This window comes from Lactuca saligna, chromosome 4 (genome assembly GCF_052625555.1).
Source record: "Lactuca saligna cultivar CGN05327 chromosome 4, ASM5262555v1, whole genome shotgun sequence".
NCBI classification, from domain to species: Eukaryota; Viridiplantae; Streptophyta; class Magnoliopsida; order Asterales; family Asteraceae; genus Lactuca; species Lactuca saligna.
The window spans coordinates 42510071-42531852 of record NC_136420.1 but is presented as its reverse complement, the minus strand read 5'-3'; the positions used below and the strand labels follow the sequence as shown (position 1 = coordinate 42531852).

General features: G+C 37.8%; 1 pseudogene; it reads right to left on the bottom strand.

The window, feature by feature from the left end:
• Positions 1 to 601: 601 nt before the first annotated feature.
• LOC145039531 (secreted RxLR effector protein 161 pseudogene) lies at positions 602 to 21172 on the bottom strand (annotated as a pseudogene).
• Positions 21173 to 21782: the final 610 nt, after the last annotated feature.

Genomic DNA, 21782 nt, shown 5'->3' with positions numbered 1-21782 from the left:
TTGTATTATTCGACATTCATTGTCACTCAATTGTAAAATTATTAAATATATGATTTTTTTAAATGCTTAAACTTGTGGCATGCAAAATATGTGTCATAAAGTATATCATAAATGTGTGGCGTAAATTTGTGTCATTAAAACCCATGTCACAAAAGAAGATGACACACATTTTGCATGACATAAAATGCGTTTCATAATTTTATGACATATAAATGTGTGCCATCGTCCTTTATGACACAGGCTTTAATGACACGTATTTGCTTGTCATCTGACCCTTTTATGACACACATTGCGTGTCATTAAAATCCTTTTTTCTAGTAATGAAGAAAATCCAACAGGATCGGGAGCTCGATCCAAACTACAATCCCAAACTGCATTTTTTATTTATTTAGGAGTAAACATAGACTCGGTAGAAGAAGCTAACTCTGGATCAATACTTATGTATTGTTCACTTCAATGAGAAATGGGAATACCATCAGACAGCTAGAATTTATTATAATAAAAATCAAAGAAGTTTTTTTAACACTACTCGGATTAAATAGCCACTCCCTGTGAAGAGAAACACCTCTAATCATCATTTAGTGTCTATATTTCTTTGACATTACATGAAAAAAGCAGAATTCTCATCCCCCTCCACTGACCATGACATGTTAGCTTTCTGAGCAGCATCCAAAGATTTAGCTTTTTTATACTTAGAAACATCAGCAAGAATAGAGGGCCTCTCTGATATAATATTGTCACTAGAATTACCAACATTAATCTCATGGTCAATCTCTTTCAACCCAGATAGTAATCTAGAATAATCTGAGTTAGACTTGGACTTAGTCTTTAAAAACCATGATCTAATTATAGATTAAATAAACTTAAGCTTGTTTTTTTAACATAACAAACTTACTCCAACCCGGATCAGCCACAAATTCCCAAATTACCCCTTCGACAACCTCATCAAAACATTCCATTTATAACCAAGAGTTGAAAATTTTAAATGAAAAAGGACCATAGTCAGCCGAGTTTACATTTAGCAGAATAGGACAATGGTCAAACCATTTCCAATTTAAAACTGAAACTTGCATATGCTCAAAATAATCAAACAAGCCTTTTGAGAATAGCAAACGGTCCAGTTTACTTAACCTAGCTCTAATAGCATCATTTATAGTAAATCTTTTCCCAGTCATAGGCACATCAACAACACCCAAATTATCAATGAAGTCATTAAAAACACTTGCTGAGATATGGAAAAAGACTGACCCATACCTCTTTGAAGCTTCTTTAACCACGTAAAATCACCGACAATGACGTTAATTAAAGACAAGAACAATATTGAAAATGTGCCTAATGCTTTGATTAAAACAGCTCTAGAAGAGTTCACAACGATAGAAATTTTCTGTGAGAGCGTACAGAAACGACGTACCCCTAATAGGGTACATGCACGATATATATAGACACAGGTACATATCGGTTCCAAAATGGACATGCCCATTTCAAAATTACATATTTGACAAAACATATAATAAATCCTAAAACCATTTCTATGAAAAAAGTCAAGTAAGTAATCCGAAAGCTCTTGTTTCCTTGCTAAATCTTGTGGAGCATACATGTTCAATATAAAACAGTTCAAGTTAAATGGAACCTACAAACCACCCATAATGATAAGATTATTGGTACACCACTCACGACTCTTCACAAAAACATTAGGATCCCAAATAGAAAGAATCCCACTAAGCGCCCATGAGCACTGTAACATCCTGAAATATCAAGAGTGGAGTTGAAAGGGCTAAAAGAGTGACTCGGCGAGTCCATGGATGGACTCGGCGAGTAGACTCACGACTTGGTTGCGTGTTAAGTAGCCGACTCGGCGAGTCAGTGAGATGTTCTCGGCGAGTAGGCGCTGAGTGTAGAAAACCCTAATTCTCGGGGTTGAGCCTTATATAAAGATCATTACGTTTTCCTCCCAGCCTCTTTATCACCCCTTGAGCCCCAGAAAACCCTAAATCACGGAGAAGCACCATTGTTGAGTGGATTGGAGCTTGGAGAAGTAATTGTTAAAGGAATTTTGGGAGATTGAAGGCTTGGAGCAAGGGGCTTTGCTTGGATTCGAATTACATTGCAGTTGGGACATCTCTTAGAGGTAATATCTCGTTATTGGGCTGTTGTCACGTTGTTTCTTCATTTTGGGGTTTGTGGGAATTTGTCTATGGATGTAATGGGAAGTCTAGAGGTTAGATATGAGGTTGCTACCTCAGATCTGGAAGGGAGAAGAATCAGAGAGCATGAAAGTCCCTGTGTTGGAGTGTTTAGTGAAGCTTACATGTCCCAAACCCTAGCCTAATGTGCAAACGGCCTAGATCTCTTTGGATTCACGTAAGGTTTGCCACTTTACGTGATGGATGAGTAGTAGGAGGCTAGATCTATGTTTTGGAGCAGTTGCATGGCCTGGAATGCTTCTGAATGGATTCAGACCGATGGTACTCGGCGAGTCACATGGGTGTACTCGACGAGTTGCTTGAAGATGAGCTGAGACTCGGCGAGTTGGAAGAACAACTCGGCGAGTAGGTTGATGATAGCCTAAGACTCGGCGAGTCTGTTCTTGGACTCGGTAAGTCTTGTCGAAGGGTCCCGATATTCTCTGGTTGAGTCGAGAATCGGTGAGTCGAGGGATGACTCGGTGAGTTGTGTGCGAGTGGACTCATAATTGTTGGACTCGGCGAGTCTCGGTGTGACTCGGCGAGTTAGGTCGCGGATTGAGTGAAGTTCTGATTATGGGAACTCGACGAGTCACAGGGTTGACACGGCGAGTAGGGTCAGTCAAGGGTTGACTTTGACTAAGGACTTTGATTTTGACCAAGGGTTGGCCGTTAACTTTTAGGGTTTGGTCAGCAATGTGGCCTTTGGGCCAAGAAAGGGGTAAAATAGTCTTTTACCCTTAAGAGGGTGCCATGAGAGGATTGATTTTAGTCTCGAGAGTTATATTCATGAGAGTATTTGCCTTACATGTTAGGCGGTGGCGAGTTCGAGATTTAAGTGTGGGGATATCTGCTTTCTACTTGCCAGGTGAGTCTTCTCACTATACTTTACCTTGAGTAGGTAACCAGAGTTATGTGATCAGAGTATTTGTATGCTATATGTACGTGATGTGTTGTAATGCATTATTTCTATGTGATTTATGATGTGCATGTTTACAGAGTTGGAACCGGAAGGTTTCCAGAGTTAGAACCTGAGGGTTCACAGAGTTTGGGTGCACAGACCCATAGAGTTATAGCCTCGAGTGGCTAATATGTGTTATATGTGGTATTTTGGGGAACTCACTAAGCTTTGTGCTTACAGTGTTTTGTGTGATGTTTTTCAGGTTTCTTTCGGTATCACGGGACGGTACCGGCTTGATTGTACACACCAGAGAAAGAGTCATATTTTGGAGGATCCTGGTTTTCTATGCAAGTGAAAATGGAGTTATGTTTTGTAATTCGACTATGAATGAGATTTGAAACAAGTGTTTCTAAGAATAAAATTATTATTTTAAATGAAAATTTTGTCTTGAAATTTACGGTGTTACAAGTTGGTATCAGAGCCTTGGCTTGAGGGATTCAGATGCGCCTTCGGGTAAATCTGGACTCAAACTGAGGAAGTAAGAAAAGTCTTTAAAGAAATAATTTTCTAAAAGTGAATAAGAGTTCAAAGAGAAAGCAAGAAAGAGCAGTGTATACAATCAGCCAGAGCCCGAACGGTGATTTCCCAAAATACCCTTACTTTTGTGTTATGAGATATTTATGATGCACCTTATGAGATATTATTGCATGCTAGAGACAGGCTAGGTATTTCATATGTTAGGACTAGAGTGGCCTGATTTGTGATGCCTTAGCCTAGGACTCGTTGTTATATGTGTTATGCTTTTGAGTATGTGATGAGTGAGAGTATCCAGTTAGAACCCATGAGGGGTAGAGTTACAGAGTTCGGTGGTACTTTCGAGGATGAGCCGAGGAAGTGGAGTTATCACAGAGAGGGAGTCCTATGTATTCTTCGATGCTCGAATGCTGCTTGCTTTGTACTTTGTGGAACTCTCGATGATGGGAGTCAGCTACCAAGTGAATATGACGATATTCAGGAGGTAGATGGCTGACATCATTAGGAGCTCTTCAACAGCTGATACCAAAGAAATGGGAGGACAACGGAAGAGCCTAGGGAGTAACCCTAGCCAGATGAGTGCGCTTGTAGAGTAGAGAATTTCGCTGGGAAGCGAGTACGCGCGATGGGATTGGTGAAAGAGCAGGTCGAGCAGCTACTTAGAAGCTCTAGGATGGTCCGTGTGGAAAGTATGGGTAGATGTGGCAGGTAGTATGGGCCCGTACTACTGAAAGCAGAGGACTCATACTTGATACAAGGAGTATTCTGAAGGTTCTAAGGAGCGGATTGAGGAGTGATGTTATGGTTCGAGTACCATACATCAGAGTGGATTGAGGAGTGATGTTATGGCTCGAGTACCATACATCAGAGCGGATTGAGGAGTCATGTTATGGTTCGAGTACCATACATCAGAGCGGATTGAGGAGTGATGTTATGGTTCGAGTACCATACATCGGAGCAGATTGAGGAGTGATGTTATGGTTCGAGTACCATACATCGGAGTGGATTGAGGAGTGATGTTATGGTCCGGGTACCATACATCGGAGCGGATTGGGGAGTGATGTTATGGTTAGGGTACCATACACCGGGGCATATTGAGAAGATATGTCATGGAATGAGTACCATGGTTCGTAGTGAATGATGTTTGTGGTTCTCCGGTTATCCGGTCATGAGTAAGTTCGAAGAGGCGTCCTTTGAGAGGGAGATCGAGAGCCCCTCAGAGTATTTTAGTAAGGAGTCAGTGAGAAGGGAGAATTTCGATCTGAGTTGAGCGATCAGTCGATAAAGGAGATGTCACCTCCTATGATCTGGGAGGTACTGATTATGTTCGTGTGAAAAATATGAGAAGCATGATGTTTTAGTTTTGGGTTTTAGGGTAAACCCTGCAGGTCGTCATTGATGATGATTTCCCACCAAAGTATCAGGTAGCATGTGTGCCGCGAGGCAGTGATTTATCATGAGCAGATGGTCAGTTGGGACTGAGATAGTCGAGGACCACACTACACCTATTTGAGTATAGTAGGATGTATTGTAGTGGTATCAGTGGGGAGTTCAGTCGAGTTTAGTGGTGCAGAGAGTTTTCTATACATGGGGTGTTGAATATGGGAGTGGGTCCCTATTCTTGGGATGATCCCGGTGTTGGAGCGTTGGTTGATGAGTTGAGGTGAGGGGTACGATGATTTTATGGTTCAGTCTATGAGCCAGGGATGTTATTGAGAAGTTGAGTTGTTTGGTACTAGATTGGTACGAGATTTGGAACGACTAGAGGCAGACGTGTCGAGAAGTTCTTGAGGAGTTCATCAGAGGTTCAGAGTGTATGAGGTCAATTCATTTCCTTAAGGGGGATTATCGGGCGTTGTGTAGCACTTTCCGGGGGCATGTGCGATTTTGCTGGAGAAAATAGTTATGGGTTGGTTGTGTGCTATTTGGTGATGGTTCGAACCCTAAGTGGGGGAGAACCGGGTGTCGTATGTAAGAAAGCAGAGATTTGTCAAGAGCAGTTATAAGTGGAGTATAGACATATGCGGTAAGAAATCATGAGACCAGAGATTTCGGTGATCGAGGAAAGGGGTCAGAGTGAGTTAATGCGGGAAGTACTTGTTTGAGAAGGATGAATGTCTCCACGACAGGTGTTTATTGGTCAGGAATCTGGTATTGGTCAGTGTTGGGGCAAGTATATAGAGAATGATTGGGCAGCCGACTCCCTGGTCGGTATGCGTATCCTTATTTGGATTTTGAGCGGCGGGAAGAAGGGTTTCGGAGAATTATCAGCGTATTTAGTAACGTTAGCATTTTCTCGTATTCCAATTGAGAAATTGGATGCACCAAAGTTGCAATGTGGAAAAAAAAATGTCGATCTATTTCTGGGGTTCAGAGGAAATGTATTATTGTGTCTATATGATGCTTGGGGCAGGAGATCAGTGGTTGTGGTAGGATCTTGTGATGTTCTGTTGGGGTATTCCGAGGTATCCGGGTATGATAATCTTTATTTCGGAGTTACTCGCGAATCTTGAGTTGAGACGACTTGTTGTATATCAGGTATCTATGGATCTAGTGAGAGCCCTTCGAGTATGGGCATCCAGGGAGATTATTTGAGAGAGTGGATCTTCGCAAGGGTGGGCATCTGTTATGTCAATAGCCTCCAGAGTCTGTGATGAATATTCGAGATGAGTATGGACGAGTATGGGTAGCCGCCAACGATAGTCTGCGGAGCACGAGCTAGTGGGGTCAGAGGGTGTTGTGATACTGCGGGGAGCCGTAGTACTCACTAGTCAGAGGGTGTTGTGATACTGCGGGGAGCCGTAGTACTCACTAGTCAGAGGGTGTTGTGATACTGCGGGGAGCCGTAGTACTCACTAGTCAGAGGGTGTTGTGATACTGCGGGGAGCCTTAGTACTCACTAGTCAGAGGATGTTGTGATACTGCGGGGAGCCGTAGTAATCACTAGACAGAGGGTGTTGTGATACCGCGGGGAGCCGTAGTACTCACTAGATGGCAAAAGAGTGTGATGATGGAATGTTCTCCGATCAGTGTATGATGTGGAAGAGTTTTGGGCTTGAGTAGCCCTAGTATTGAGTTTTTGGAGCCTGGATATTGGACCGGGGGCGAGACTGGGGTCCCCGTCTCTGTCGGGAAATGTGGTGAGATGCGCAAGGGATATGCGCAGCAGAAACCAGAGATCGGAGTTAAGACGATCCTCGGTTGGATTGTATTTTCTCGCATAAGGAAAAGAGAATTTCATGACTTGCATGTCACGGGGCCGGGATAGTGGTCACGGGGAGGAAGTTAGTGGGATATTTGGATCATGATGTGGGTGACCTTTGGAGGCTCAGCTGTGGAGTCAAAAGCTGACCTGGTGCTCAGTCTCGAAGAGGGATATGAGAAATGAGCTAGAGCGTATCATGATGATGTCTAAGGACACCTCAGAGGGAGCGAACGATTCAGACGCTCAAAGACATGCTTCGGGCATGTGTATTATATTTCGGAGGGAGTTGCGGCACGTATTTATCCTTGGTTGATTTATCCTATATCAACAGCCATCATTAGTGCATTGGTATGCCACCCTTTGAGCTGTTGTATGGGAGGAAGTGTCGGACCCTCATTTGCTGGGGGAAAGTGTTGATTCGCGGAAGTGGAAGTAGTAGTGAGAATGGATGATTTGGAGTATGGTGGTCGAACACTATGTCTGTGACAGTGGTATGGAATGACATCATGATGGGATGTCTGCTGAGGACGCAGAAGGGATTCCGTGGGTGTAGAGCCAAGAGTCGCAGGATGGATGCAGGGATGGAGTCTGGGACTCCTAACTTGATTCTAATCAAGGGCTGTGTGCGTAGTGGTGGTTTCTCCTGGGGATGTTAGAGATGTCGTCAGTGTGACGGGTTTTCCTAACCCGAGAGTGTGAAGGTTGGTGCGGCATGGGTGTGTGATTACAAGAAGAGGACTCATGGGAGTTGCTCTGGGATTGAAGAGTGGGTCTTTCCGTCGTCACGAATTGGATAGAGTGGGATTCGGATCGGGGATCCGATGGTTCATGGCTTCTAACCCTTATGGGTTGAGCGATTGTTGAGATTTGGGGCAGTGATGCTTCATGGGTAATTCTCGGATCGTTGAGTGTGATTATCAGAGGGTACATCCGGTGCCCGGTTCGAGACAGTGGTCAGGACACCGAAGGAAAGGGAAAGTGTGTTCGAGTTTCGATGGGTATGCCTTGTGAGACCTAGTCCGATTAAGGCTAGGTGGCACGTTGTGGGAGTATTTCTGGAGTTGAGTTGCTGTAGGCTTCGAGGATGAAGCCTAATTTGCGTGGGGGAGAATTGTAACATCCCGAAATATCAAGAGTAGAGTTGAAGGGGCTAAAAGAGTGACTCGGCGAGTCCATGGATGGACTCGGCGAATAGAGTCGCGACTTGGTCGCGTGTTAAGTAGCCGACTCGGCGAGTCAGTGAGATGGACTCGGCGAGTAGGTGCTGAGTGGAGAAAACCCTAATTCTCGGGGTTGAGCCTTATATAAAGATCATTATGTTTTCCTCCTAGCCTCTTTATCACCCCTTGAGCCCCAGAAAACCCTAAATCGCGGAGAAGCACCATTGTTGAGTGGATTGGAGCTTGGAGAAGTAATTGTTGAAGGAATTTTGGGAGATTGAAGGCTTGGAGCAAGGGGCTTTGCTTGGATTCGAATTACATTGCAGTTGGGACATCTCTTAGAGGTAATATCTCGTTATTGGGCTGTTGTTATGTTGTTTCTTCATTTTTGGGGTTTGTGGGAATTTGTCTATGGATTTAATGGGAAGTCTAGAGGTTAGATCTGAGGTTGCTACCTCAGATCTGGAAGGGAGAAGAATCAGAGAGCATGAAAGTCCCTGTGTTGGAGTGTTTAGTGAAGCTTACATGTCCCAAACCCTAGCCCAATTTGCAAACGGCCTAGATCTCTTTGGATTCACGTAAAGTTTGCCACTTTACGTGATGGATGAGTAGTAGGAGGCTAGATCTATGTTTTGGAGCAGTTGCATGGCCCGGAATGCTTCTGAATGGATTCAGACCGGTGGTACTCGACGAGTCACATGGGTGTACTCGACGAGTTGCTTGAAGATGAGCTGGGACTCGGCGAGTTGGAAGAACAACTCGGCGAGTAGGTTGATGATAGCCTCAGACTCGGCGAGTCTTGTCGAAGGGTCCCGATATTCTCTGGTTGAGTCGAGAATCGGTGAGTCGAGGGATGACTCGGTGAGTTGTGTGCGAGTGGACTCAGAATTGTTGGACTCGGCGAGTCTTGGGGTGACTCGGCGAGTTAGGTCGTGGATTGAGTGAAGTTCTGATTATGGGAACTCGACGAGTCACAGGGTTGACTCGGCGAGTAGGGTCAGTCAGGGGTTGACTTTGACTGAGGACTTTGATTTTGACCAAGGGTTGGCCGTTAACTTTTAGGGTTTGGTCAGCGATGTGGCCTTTGGGCCAAGAGAGGGATAAAATAGTCTTTTACCCTTAAGAGGGTGCCATGAGAGGATTGATTTTAGTCTCGAGAGTTATATTCATGAGAGTATTTGCCTTACGTGTTAGGAGGTGGTGAGTTCGAGATTTAAGTGTGGGGATATCTGCTTTCTGCTTGCCAGGTGGGTCTTCTCACTATACTTTACCTTGACTAGGTAACCAGAGTTATGTGATCAGAGTATTTGTATGCTATATGTATTTGATGTGTTGTACTGCATTATTTCTATGTGATTTATGCTGTGCATGTTTACAGAGTTGGAACCGGAAGGTTTCCAGAGTTAGAACCTGAGGGTTCACAGAGTTTGGGTGCACGGACCCATAGAGTTATAGCCTCGAGTGGCTAATATGTGTTATATGTGGTATTTTGGGGAACTCACTAAACTTCGTGCTTACAGTGTTTTGTGTGATGTTTTTCAGGTTTCTTTCAGTATCACGGGACGGTACTGGCTTGATTGTACACACCAGAGAAAGAGTCATATTTTGGAGGATCCTGGTTTTCTATGCAAGTGAAAATGGAGTTATGTTTTGTAATTCGACTATGAATGAGATTTGAAACAAGTGTTTCTAAGAATAAAATGATTATTTTAAATGAAAATTTTGTCTTGAAATTTACGGTGTTACAAGCACAATTACTAGAATATTCAAACTTATAGCTAACCCACATACTATGAATTTTAAACAAATCAACTTACATCATCCTAGTTTCCTGAAGACCCAAAAATGACACCCCGTACTGCAAACATAAAGACTTAACCCAACTTCTTTTAAAAAATATCCGGGTACTACAAATGTTCAAAGGGAGGAAATTCATTAAGACACTTGAACCATACCAATGTTGGACAATATCTTTTTAATTTTCTCCTTATTTCCCTCCATATTGTATCCAAGAAACCCACCCATATCAAAATATTGCTTCAAGACATCTTCAATATCTTCAACTACAACAAAACCTATTTTTAACAACTTGGAACAGCTAATTGAACTAGAAGTCCTAGCATTAAATCCCCCAATGTCTACCCCCCCACAGGTCTAGAGCCATCCTTTCGAAATCCAGGTGGTTGTGAATAAGAAATAGATTGTGAGACCGGTTCACCCACCACCACTGGCGGATCATCAACCACCACCGAAGTTGCATTAGTCAGCAGGGAAGATCCTGTTGGCATCACAAATACCCTTGGAAGGTCAATAACAGGAGGAAAACATCCATTACCGGCGAAGTAGAATCACCAACAACAATATCAAAAAAATCTCACCTTCTTATCAAGTTCACATATGATGTAGAATTTTTATTTGTACATTAGTAATGGATAAACAATTTGCAAGGTGGCCCAAAGGATTTTGATGCAATATAAATAGGTGAAATGATTCAACTATGAAATGCATGATACTTTATGCATCGGAAGTTGACAAGTATGCATACTACTATTGGGTTGATATATGTATTTCTCAATCTATTTTCTGATTATTTTCACCATTATGTTCTATTTTGCCTTCTGCATGCATTGAATTTGTAAGAAAACATATTAATATGTTTTAACTAAAGAAATTCATTATACTCATGGAAGGCACAAGCTTGTTCCAAGGCTTGATATGTCAGGACCTATTTTTATATCTTGTTTCCTTGTAAGTTGCATTTGAACTTTCATTAAACATGACATCTATAGGAAAACAATCATATATTTAAATTCTATCCATTTTCCCGCATTTATAATTTAGCATTTGTTGGGTTTTGAGCATTCTAACACTCCTAAGTGTACATGCAACCCTACATACCTTGGATCTATGTTTTCTCTATTATACATGCAAATATGAACTTCCAAGGTATTATCCTAATCTAGCATACAAAACAATGAATATAACAAGATAGAATACATACCTCTTTGATATAGAATGTCTTCATGAAGCTTGAGTGCATAGTGCCTCAAGTGTGACACCTCAAATGGTTCACACAACATCAAATACACTTGGAATAACTTGAGAGAAACTTGAACACTCCATGAAATCGTTTAGCCCTCACACCCACACATAGTGCACGATTTCTTGAGCCATGGGATTCTTTTATATGGTGGCTATTAGGGTTACACCATGTAACTCAAGACTTTACCCATTCCTTATGCTCCATGGATTTTAACCTCCATGGAGTATCCATGGGTCACCCCATGGACTTAGTCCAACATAAGGAATCTTGGATCACAAGCCCACATATATAAGAATGAATGACTTACACAATCAACCCATATATTTAATTAGTCTCCTTTTGATCACTTAATTAATTTTAAATTAATTCTTGATCAATACTAATTAAATAACCTTATTAATATATTATAAATTCTAATATATTAACAAACCTTAAGTGTTATTTCTCTCATTATAGTCTATCCAAATGCATGATGCCATGCAACCCAAATAGACCATGTCGGGTCGGGTCAAGTCTTACCAATTATAGTTATGGACTTAGACATTAATCCAACAGTCTCCCACTTGGATAAGTCTAATAATATTCTTGCGTATGACTTAAAAAACCGACTAGCAATCATAGCTCTCAAAAGCTTCTATCGAACTCTGACCTTTTTCAGTGACTTGTCCATTAGATAAGGGATCATATATTCCTCTACTCCAGATATCATATAGACTGAGACATGGATTATAAATCATTCTCTCTGTCTATTTGTTGTTTCCCGATTTCCGATTTATGACGACGGACTAATTGAACAAATCAAATCAGTCCTGCCTGGCCGAGCACTTCCATTTGCCATCATCAAATCATCGAAGGGCCCACAGATATCGCTTTTATCCCGAATGTAAAAGGAATGGATAAACTTTGACTCATATGGCTTCTTCTACTACTTATTGAATCATACACAAAGGCACGGTTTATAACATCGAGTTACCGAATGCGTTTTCGGGCAATCAATGTACTATCAACTCATAGTAACAACTCATATATCTAGGTTTGAAGAATATAAGATATTATCGTCTCATGATCACTCGTGATAAAATCCATGAAGTGATTCCAATGAGTGCGGGTTGAATCCAATACTCATACACCAAGTATGCATACTATGTTTGTCTATGATCTATAGTTTATGAAATAGATCAATTGAACATAACTCCAATGATCCTCTTTCGACAGTCCCAAATCCTTACCGCAAATGCAAGAATTCCAAATTCATGCCATTTACTAAAATCTGTTAGATTCTAAACTTATATGCATTGATCTTGTTGTAATGATTATGCACAAAGTCAGAAAGACTTGACAACAACCATTACAGAGCATTCCAAAGGAGATCAGCTACTTGGAAACATCCTTCTTGCATTAAGTTTCCTAATGTTACACAGATTGAATAATTTCTAACTTTGAATAGTTTCCTCCTTACAGATTATGTCAATATGGTCCTTCCAGAATTATCACTATACTTCCAATTGTCCTTGAGCACCCAATCTTTGGTAAACCATAGATTGTCCTCGACAATTGTTTAATCCTTTTAGTCATATCTAGTTCTAAACCGTTTCCCTTCTTAATGCCTCAGGCATTTGGAAAATTTTAAAACGGATGAATATAGCACATGTAATCGATCCTATATCCGAAGCATATGGGACACGATTCATGATGTCTTACATAAAGACTAAACCAGTCTTTTGCTATAACATTTCCATTTCAGTTTGCCAAGTTCTCATAATTCAGATTATGAAAAGGGATGCCGTAATCATAATCGAATTTTAGAACGCAAATAATGGAACCATATACAGAATTTCCTTATGTTGAGCCATTCCAACATGAAATTTATATATATATATATATATATATATATATATATATATATATATATATATATATATACATATATATATATATATATATATATATATATATATATATATATATCCTTGACTAAATATGATTAAACCCTCAATCTAAGCTTTTAGATTTGAAATGAAGTATAATTTGCTCTCCCTTAATTATAGCAAAACAACTCTTTCCCAGTTGAAACTTTTGTTTTCTATAATTAACATTGCTAACTTGCAACCTTTATCATAATTATCATGTTCCCACTAATATGATGATTATTAGCATAACACTTATGCTCCCACTAGCTTTGACATGTACTCAGAAATTAGCTGACTTTCTTACCAAAGTTCAAATTTCTGATACTAGATTGTTTTGATAAAACTTTATCAAAATCATACACCTTCCCTTAGATAGCATACTTGTGTATCTAAACAATTATGAAGAGGGATGCCGTAATCATAATGGTTAAACCTTTTTGCCACTTCTCATAAGTCTAGGTTAGTGTGTCGGTAAACCACACACGCTCCACTAACGACTTTGAGAATGCAAATATCACAATTGCTATCTAGATAAAATCTACTTAGTGAAAGTATTTCCTCACCATCATTTTCATGAATCGGAGAGAAACCTTATGACACTTAGATTTAATGGTGTATGTGTTCTTATCCATGTGAATTGTCAAAACCATATTCACATGACAAGGATAATGAAAAATCCAAACTCATATGGACTGAACTTAATCTAATTTCTTGCCATCTGGCAGCTCAAGGGCTTGTCATTGCTTCCAAGTTGTTATGCACCCAATTGAGAACTCTAAGAACTCATATGCAATGCCAACTTTAACTAGAATGGGCACAAAATATGTCAACACGATAGGTTATAAACCTCAAGTTGTGTGCTAGTGAAGAACTTTAGGTTTTATTCTTGATTAGTTCTTGAGACTTTCAAGACTTTTAAGACTCCCAGTGTCCTCTTGACATATAAGACTTTCTTGTTAGATATTCAAGAGATAGTGTGGATTCTAATCAAGACAAACACTTCACACAATTGGCCTTAGTTGGTCTTTATTTTATCCAAAACATCACAACTTACCAATTTCAAATGTACAAGAGTACAAAACTTTACTCTTACATTTGCCATGTGTTTTAAACCTTCTCTAAGACATGTCACTCAAATTACAATCTTGGAGTATGACTCTAAGACTTGTATTGGAACGAAGTATGACTCATCTTCTTGATTTAACCACTTCAACAATTCATAGCTCCTCTTCTTAGCTATAAGAAGCCACTTAGAGGATGAATTGTGATAAGGTCTCTAAATCAGTAAGATGATCATAAAAACTGATACTAAAGTACTCTCCCATCTTTTCAGATTTGATAAACTTTTATCCTTCTGCCTAATTTGATTCTTCTTATTCGCTCTGCCTTACATTGGAACCTTTTCTAATTTCTCAGAATTACACTTAAGCTTGTAAGTATAACCATATTTACTGAGCTTTAGTAAATTATGACGAATAATGTTATCGATCTTTTGTGGTGGACTTAACCAGTGCACAAGAATGTGTACTCGATCCCTTAGTCCTTTACATGACTCACACATCCATGTTAACAAGTAGTTAGTCTTAATTTTCCAATACTTGAAAGTTCTCATTCATCATGCTATACAACCTGCATGATTCCAAGTTTCTATCCAACTGAAACTTGGGAGACGAGAATCTTTTCGTATTTCGTAAATTTAGACATTACCACAAATGAAAGAATCAATTTCATATTTCCACTCTTGCTATTAATGGAATCTTATAAGTAACAAAAATTTTCACAGATGACATTGTAAGGATATTTTAAAATAAATAAAATCAAAAATTTTCCTTTTATTTTAAAAACTTTGCGGAAGACCTTATTCTTACAATCCATATGAAAACTTGTTGTTATCTATTCCTAAGCAATATCTCATAACTCCTAAGAAGTAGCTCAAGAATCCAATCTTCAAACTATGCGATAGAAATCCATCTATACGTCAGATTCAACATATTCTTTCTTTAAGTTTCTTCACTTTTCTTTGATTCTTAAAACATCAACACGTGACCCAGTCACATCATGTATCAAGAATCTCAGAATAGAAACTTAGCAGAGTTAGATAGTGGATTTTTTACCTGAAGTAAAGTCAAACATCCTTAGGTAAAATTGGCAGCTTCACAACCAATGCCCCTTCCTTTGGAAATATAAACATATGGACCCTTTGGTAATGGTAAACGGGACTATCACAGACATAGCTTTTCTCTTTACCATTTGGTCAACCGAGTTGACTATGGTCGATCCCTTTCCATTGGGAAGAGAGAGCTTTACTGGATATCCAATGTCATCATTATCAATGTCCATAAAGTTTTAGGAAGTTGATGATTAGCAAATAGATACAATCATTAAGGGTCTTGTCATAGTCTATTTCATAGGGGTCCCAAAGGAACTCACTATGTGACTTAGAAAGTGATTGAGCCACCAACTTTCTCAAGACTTTGACACCCAACTCTCCCGGCTTGTCAATATGTTACTACATCTCCAAGATGTGATCACACCTAGACCTTGCCTTGCCCATAGGGCTTGAGTGACCTTAAACTTGTGGGTTAGGGAGAATAATTGGAGGAGGTGAAAGAAGTATGATTTCCATAGGACATCATCTTCATTTAGGAAAGCTTGTTTCAAGAGATTTGGGAAGATCATAAATGTCCAAACCAGACATCTTTTGGGAGATATTCAAGATAGTTGATTTAAAGTCGTTAATATGACACCCAATATGAAATATTAAGGCTAGGACCCAACAAACTATTTTATAACTTAGAAGAGGGATGCCGTAATCCAAGCTATAAAATATTTGAAGGTCGGTGAATGATGATTCACCAATTTCCACCAAGATAAACGAAATGTGTTATTAGGTTTTAACTGGATTTGAAACTCCTAGATCTTTTGAGATTCATTGAACTGTTCAATGGCATGTTTCAATCTCGAGTGTGCCCTTCAGGTTTTGTGACTGGGATGCCGAGGATCACAAAACAAGGTGTGAAGTAACCATGCAAATGACTTGGTACCCTTAAGTGTTTACCCCTCAATCGATGTGCCGGTTAACCATACACGCTCCATCGATACTATGATAAACATTAAGTTACCCTTTTCCTACCTTGCTAAATCGAGTTAGTGTGTCGGTTAACCACACACGCTCCACTAACCGACTTAAACAAAGTGAAAAGTGTAATTTCATGGATTAGCACCTTATTCATTTTTTCCTAAGTAACTAAGATTGGGTATTTATAAAAAGGTTTAGTTACTTAGTATTTATCATTAATATTTTTAATGAAGGGAGAATGATAGTCCTATCAAATCCGTTCGGCTAACAACCCTCCACCGGTCAAGGAAGCAGTGGGTGAGAGTGGACACCCATTAAACTGCCATTTTATAGGCAGTAACCTTATACCCCCCTTATAGACCGGCTTCGTGAATGAGGCCTACTAACGGTAAGACGAACTTTACTCTTATACATACATACATATATATATATATATATATATATATATATATATATATATATATATATATATATATATATATATATATATATATATATATATTAACTTATAATATTATAAAGTATAAGGGTTGAATTTTAACTTTTAAAACTCTAAGGGCTAACTTGGAATTAAAGTATTCATAAGAGAAAACTTTACAAATTCCAAATTTTGAGGGCAAGTTTTGAAACTATTCCAAACTAATTAATTCCATAACTTATGTATTTAAAGTAGTTTTAATCCAAAAACTCTTCAAGTTCCATAACTTGAGGACAAGTTATGGAAGACTTTAAACTAATAAAAGAATGTAACTTTTTCTTTATTTGTAACATATGGAATTAATTAAGGTTACACATTTTAATGATTTAATGAAGTGACTCTTGAACCTCCATAACTTGAGGACAAGTTATGGAGTCATCAAAGCATTCAATGAAAACAAGACTCTTCATTTTTGTAACCTATGTTAACTTTTATGAGTTTTAAGATTCATAAATGTGACTTTTAAGTTACATAAACACATTTTATGAACTTCTTTTCGATTAATTTGGATTAAAACCAACTATCACATAATTTTTTTCATTAATCTAAATTCACTCATAAAACAAGGTAACACAAAAAACTTTTGGTGATCCATAACTTATTCTTAAGTTATGGAATTCTTTAAAACATTAACACCAAATTTTGTAACTCCATAAAAACTTTGAATCATTTTTTTTAAAACCTTTTCATATCCATAACTTATGGAGGTTTCAAAAAATTAAACTCTTTAGATCAAACTTTTAAAACTAATAAAATAATCATATAATTTTATCTTTTACTAAATTTGACCTAATTAAACTCATATAGCAAATTATTCAAAATTTTACAAATAATTAGTTTTTCACAAGAACAAGTAATTATCTTAAAATTTTACAAACTTCATGTTTTTTTTTTCCTTTTTTTTCAACTTTGAAAATAAAATATTTGCATCAATATAATAGAAAACAACCCGTGGCTCTGATACCACTGTTGGGTTTTGAGCATTCCAACACTCCTAAGTGTACATGCAACCCTACATACCTTGGATCTATGTTTTCTCTATTATACATGCAAATATGAACTTCCAAGGTATTATCCTAATCTAGCATACAAAACAATGAATATAACAAGATAGAATACATACCTCTTTGGTGTAGAATATCTTCATGAAGCTTGAGTGCCTAGTGCCTCAAGTGTGACACCTAAAATGGTTCACACAACATCAAATACACTTGGAATAACTTGAGAGAAACTTGAACACTCCATGAAATCGTTTAGCCCTCACACCCACACATAGTGCACGATTTCTTGAGCCATGGGATTCTTTTATATGGTGGCTATTAGGGTTACACCATGTAACTCATGACTTTACCCATTCCTTATGCTCCATGGATTTTAACCTCCATGGAGTATCCATGGGTCACCCCATGGACTTAGTCCAACATAAGGAATCTTGGATCACAAGCCCACATATATAAGAATGAATGACTTACACAATCAACCCATATATTTAATTAGTCTCTTTTTGATCACTTAATTAATTCCAAATTAATTCTTGATCAATACTAATTAAATAACCTTATTAATATATTAGAACTTATAATATATTAACAAACCTTAAGTGTTATTTCTCTCATTATAGTCTCTCCAAATGCATGATGTCATGCAACCCAAATGGACCATGCCGGGTCGGATCAAGTCTTACCAATTATAGTTATGGACTTAGACATTAATCCAACAGCATTATCATCCCATATTAGGGCATCAATAATGCATTATAATTTAGCACTATTAAATTTTTCTTAAAATGCATTGAACTCTACAAAGTTCAATAGAATATTAAAAAAATCTAATTTGTACTACACAATTATACATTTAAAATTAAAAAAAAAAAAAAAAAAAAAAAAAAAAAAAAAAAAAAAACTTTCATTTTTCCTGTTGAAGAGTTCAATAGATATTAAACTCTAAATCCATTAAATGCTAATGTGGCATCTCACTATGGTAGAGGTTTATCCATTAAATGACAACTACACTTTCCACCTTATTCAACTCTATAATTAAACTCACCATTGTGGATCCTCTTATATAGTAGAAGCAATCAATACCTCTCAAACTTGGAAGACTATTAAGTCATGAGTTGGAGGCTTAGATAGATTATGGAAATTTGATTAAAGTAATTGGGTTTTTCTTATGCATGTAAATATAAAAGGTTGGACACCTTGTTATTCTTACTCTCTCCTATCACATATATGTTTTTTCATGTTTCAAATGACACTACAACCATATCTCCTCCTTCATGTGATGTTTTTTGTCTACTTTTTGTGAAGGTTTTAAGAATATGGACTGACATCTCTTTCTTTCTCTCTCCATCTCTTTCCAAATGCCAAACTAGAGCTGCAATTTAACTTTTTAATTTTTTATCATGTACAAACGATGGGTTTTTGTGGAGATGCGTCTTTTATTTTGATTGCGTATGTAGGATTTAAATCTTCAATATCACTCACAAATAGCACACATTCACAACTTATTTGTAATAAGTGAATATGTAGAATGCAAAAATGGAGACAAATATATTTAGGACTCAAAATGTTGCTTCTATTTTGTATCACTAATAGGAAGGAAGGAATGAGTTTCATTAAATCGTTTTTCTTTGTGTTATTCATTTATTTAAAGTAGATTACAATGCTATATATAGCTAAAAAACAAACAAAAACTCGCAGGTGCGCGTGCATCTACGAAAGTAGCAACTAAGCCACATTATTCTCCTTCAAAATTTATCAATATATGACCAATTCAACAACTAAATAAATCTAAATAAAATAACAACTTTTTATCCATCAACACAACCAAATTAACCCATCAATATTTACCCAACAACATTTTATTTGTGTATGTTCAATACGATGGTAGGCGACATGAATCCCTTGATATATGACTTATCGACATATCCTATAAAAAACTCATTCTATAACAATTTGTAATTTTTTTCTGTAGGTGTGTTATATATTTAATTTTGCAGCGGTAGAGTCACAAGGAATATTTTATGAATTTTATGATGGGAAAAATGTAGCCACAATAGTAAATAACAATGTGGAATACAACTTCGGCTGACTAAACTTTTCCCGTATTGAATGAACATATTAGGATACAAATAAATAGGATATTTTTACTTGCAAAAAATAAGCCCCAATACAAGTTATATGATTAATATAATCAACCCAAAAAAATAAGTAATCAACAAATAAAGACAACGAAAATTTTAGCATGGAAACCTCTCAAGAAAGGAGAGTATAACCACGGGACTACTAGAGTCACGTTAAATCCATTATCAACAATATTAAAGCAATACAAAGTGTTCTCTAGATATACTAGAGGCATACAATAATCATCATATACTTGGAACTAAATCACATCAACTATATGGTATCAAATAATAAAGAGAAAGGAATGAATTCACCCAAAAACGTTGCTGATTTCCAACAGCAAACATAAACGATGATTCCCGAGGTTATTGAGATAGTTTGACAATTTCAATCGTTGGATATGAAGGCCTCGATTTTAGGAAAGTGCTGGCCAAAAATCAAAGAAAACAGTCCTTTGGATCTCCAAAATATTACCAAACACTGCAGGTGTGTCTTCAAAAACAGAAATTGAGAAAAAAAAAAACCCCTCTTTTGCTTCTTACTCTCTCTATCTCTCTTGGTGGCTATGTAATTTGTGTGTATAATCAAGATTAGGGTACGAAACACACACACACACACACATATATATCTATATATATATATATATATATATATATATATATATATATATATATATATATATATATATATATATGAATGTATGTACGTATACACGGGCTAAAGATGTGGGTTTTCCTCATGGGCTATAATAAACCCATGACAAAACCCAACAAATCTCCCCCTTTTTGGCCTATGAGGCAGAGTCGCCAGCTCGGCGATCCAACAACATATCTTTAAGTTCTCCCTTGTTGAAGCTTTAGTCAACATTCATAACCATTATAATCACTATGAAATTTCTCAAGTTCAAACAAGTTATCTTTAAGAGCATATCTAATCTAATGATACCTCACAATGATATGCTTTGTTCTTTTGTGAAACATATAATTCTTAGCAAGGTGAATGGCTCTGTGATTATCACAAAGAACCACACAACATTTTTGCATAAATCCAAGCTCTTTCATAAATATTTTCAGCCACAATAACTATTTTCATGCTTCAGCTACTGCCATATACTCAGCCTTAGTGGTGGACAAGGCAACACAGCTTTGCAATTACCTGCCAAGACACAGCTCCCCCTACAAAAGTCATCAAATATCCAGAAGAAGACTTCATTATGTCCTTATTTCCTGCCATATCATAATCTGTGTAACCAACAAGCATAGGTGCTCCATTTCTAAACGGTATACCCAATTTGGAAGTATCAGGTAGATATATGAAAATCCACTTAATTACTTTACAATGCTTCTTTCCCGGATTTAATAGGAACCGGCTAACAACACCAACTACATGGGCAATATCTGGCCTCGTACACACCATGACATACATCAAACTTCCAACAATTGATGCATATGGACCTCTATCCATCTCTTCAATCTCATTATTAGTAGAAGGACAATCTCTATTGGTCAGCTTAAACTTGGTAGTTAGAGGCGAACTAACCACTTTAGCTTTATTCATGTTGAATCTTCAAAGCACCATTTGAAACTGTTTTGCTAGCCCCAAGTCTTTCATAGAAGAAACTTCTTTGAAGCTCTATGTCTAGTAATCCGATTGCCAAGAATCTGTTTTGCTAGCCCCAAGTCTTTCATAGAAGAAAACTTGCTCAATTGTTTCTTCAGCTGGATAATTCTCTTTGCATTCTTGCCAAAAATCAACATATCATCAACATAAAGCAAAAAAATGAGGAAATCATCATCACCAAACCTATGGAAGAAAACTCACTAATCTGAAGTAGTCTCGCGGTAGCCTTGCTTACCTATGGCTAACTCAAATTTCTTGTACCACTGCCTTGGTTCTTGCTTTAACCCATATAGACTTTTTTGAAGCCTTCACACATAGTCTTCTTTGCTTTTAACCTGAAAAACTTCAGGTTACTCCATATAGATTTCCTTGTCAAGTCACCAAGAAGGAAAGCTGTCTTGATATCCATTTGCTCAACCTCAAGATCAAGGCTAGCAACCAAACCAAGAATCACCTGAATAGATCCCATCTTCACGACTGGAGCGAAAATCTCATCAAAATCAATACCCTTTCTTTGACTAAACCCTTTGACCACCAATTCAGACTT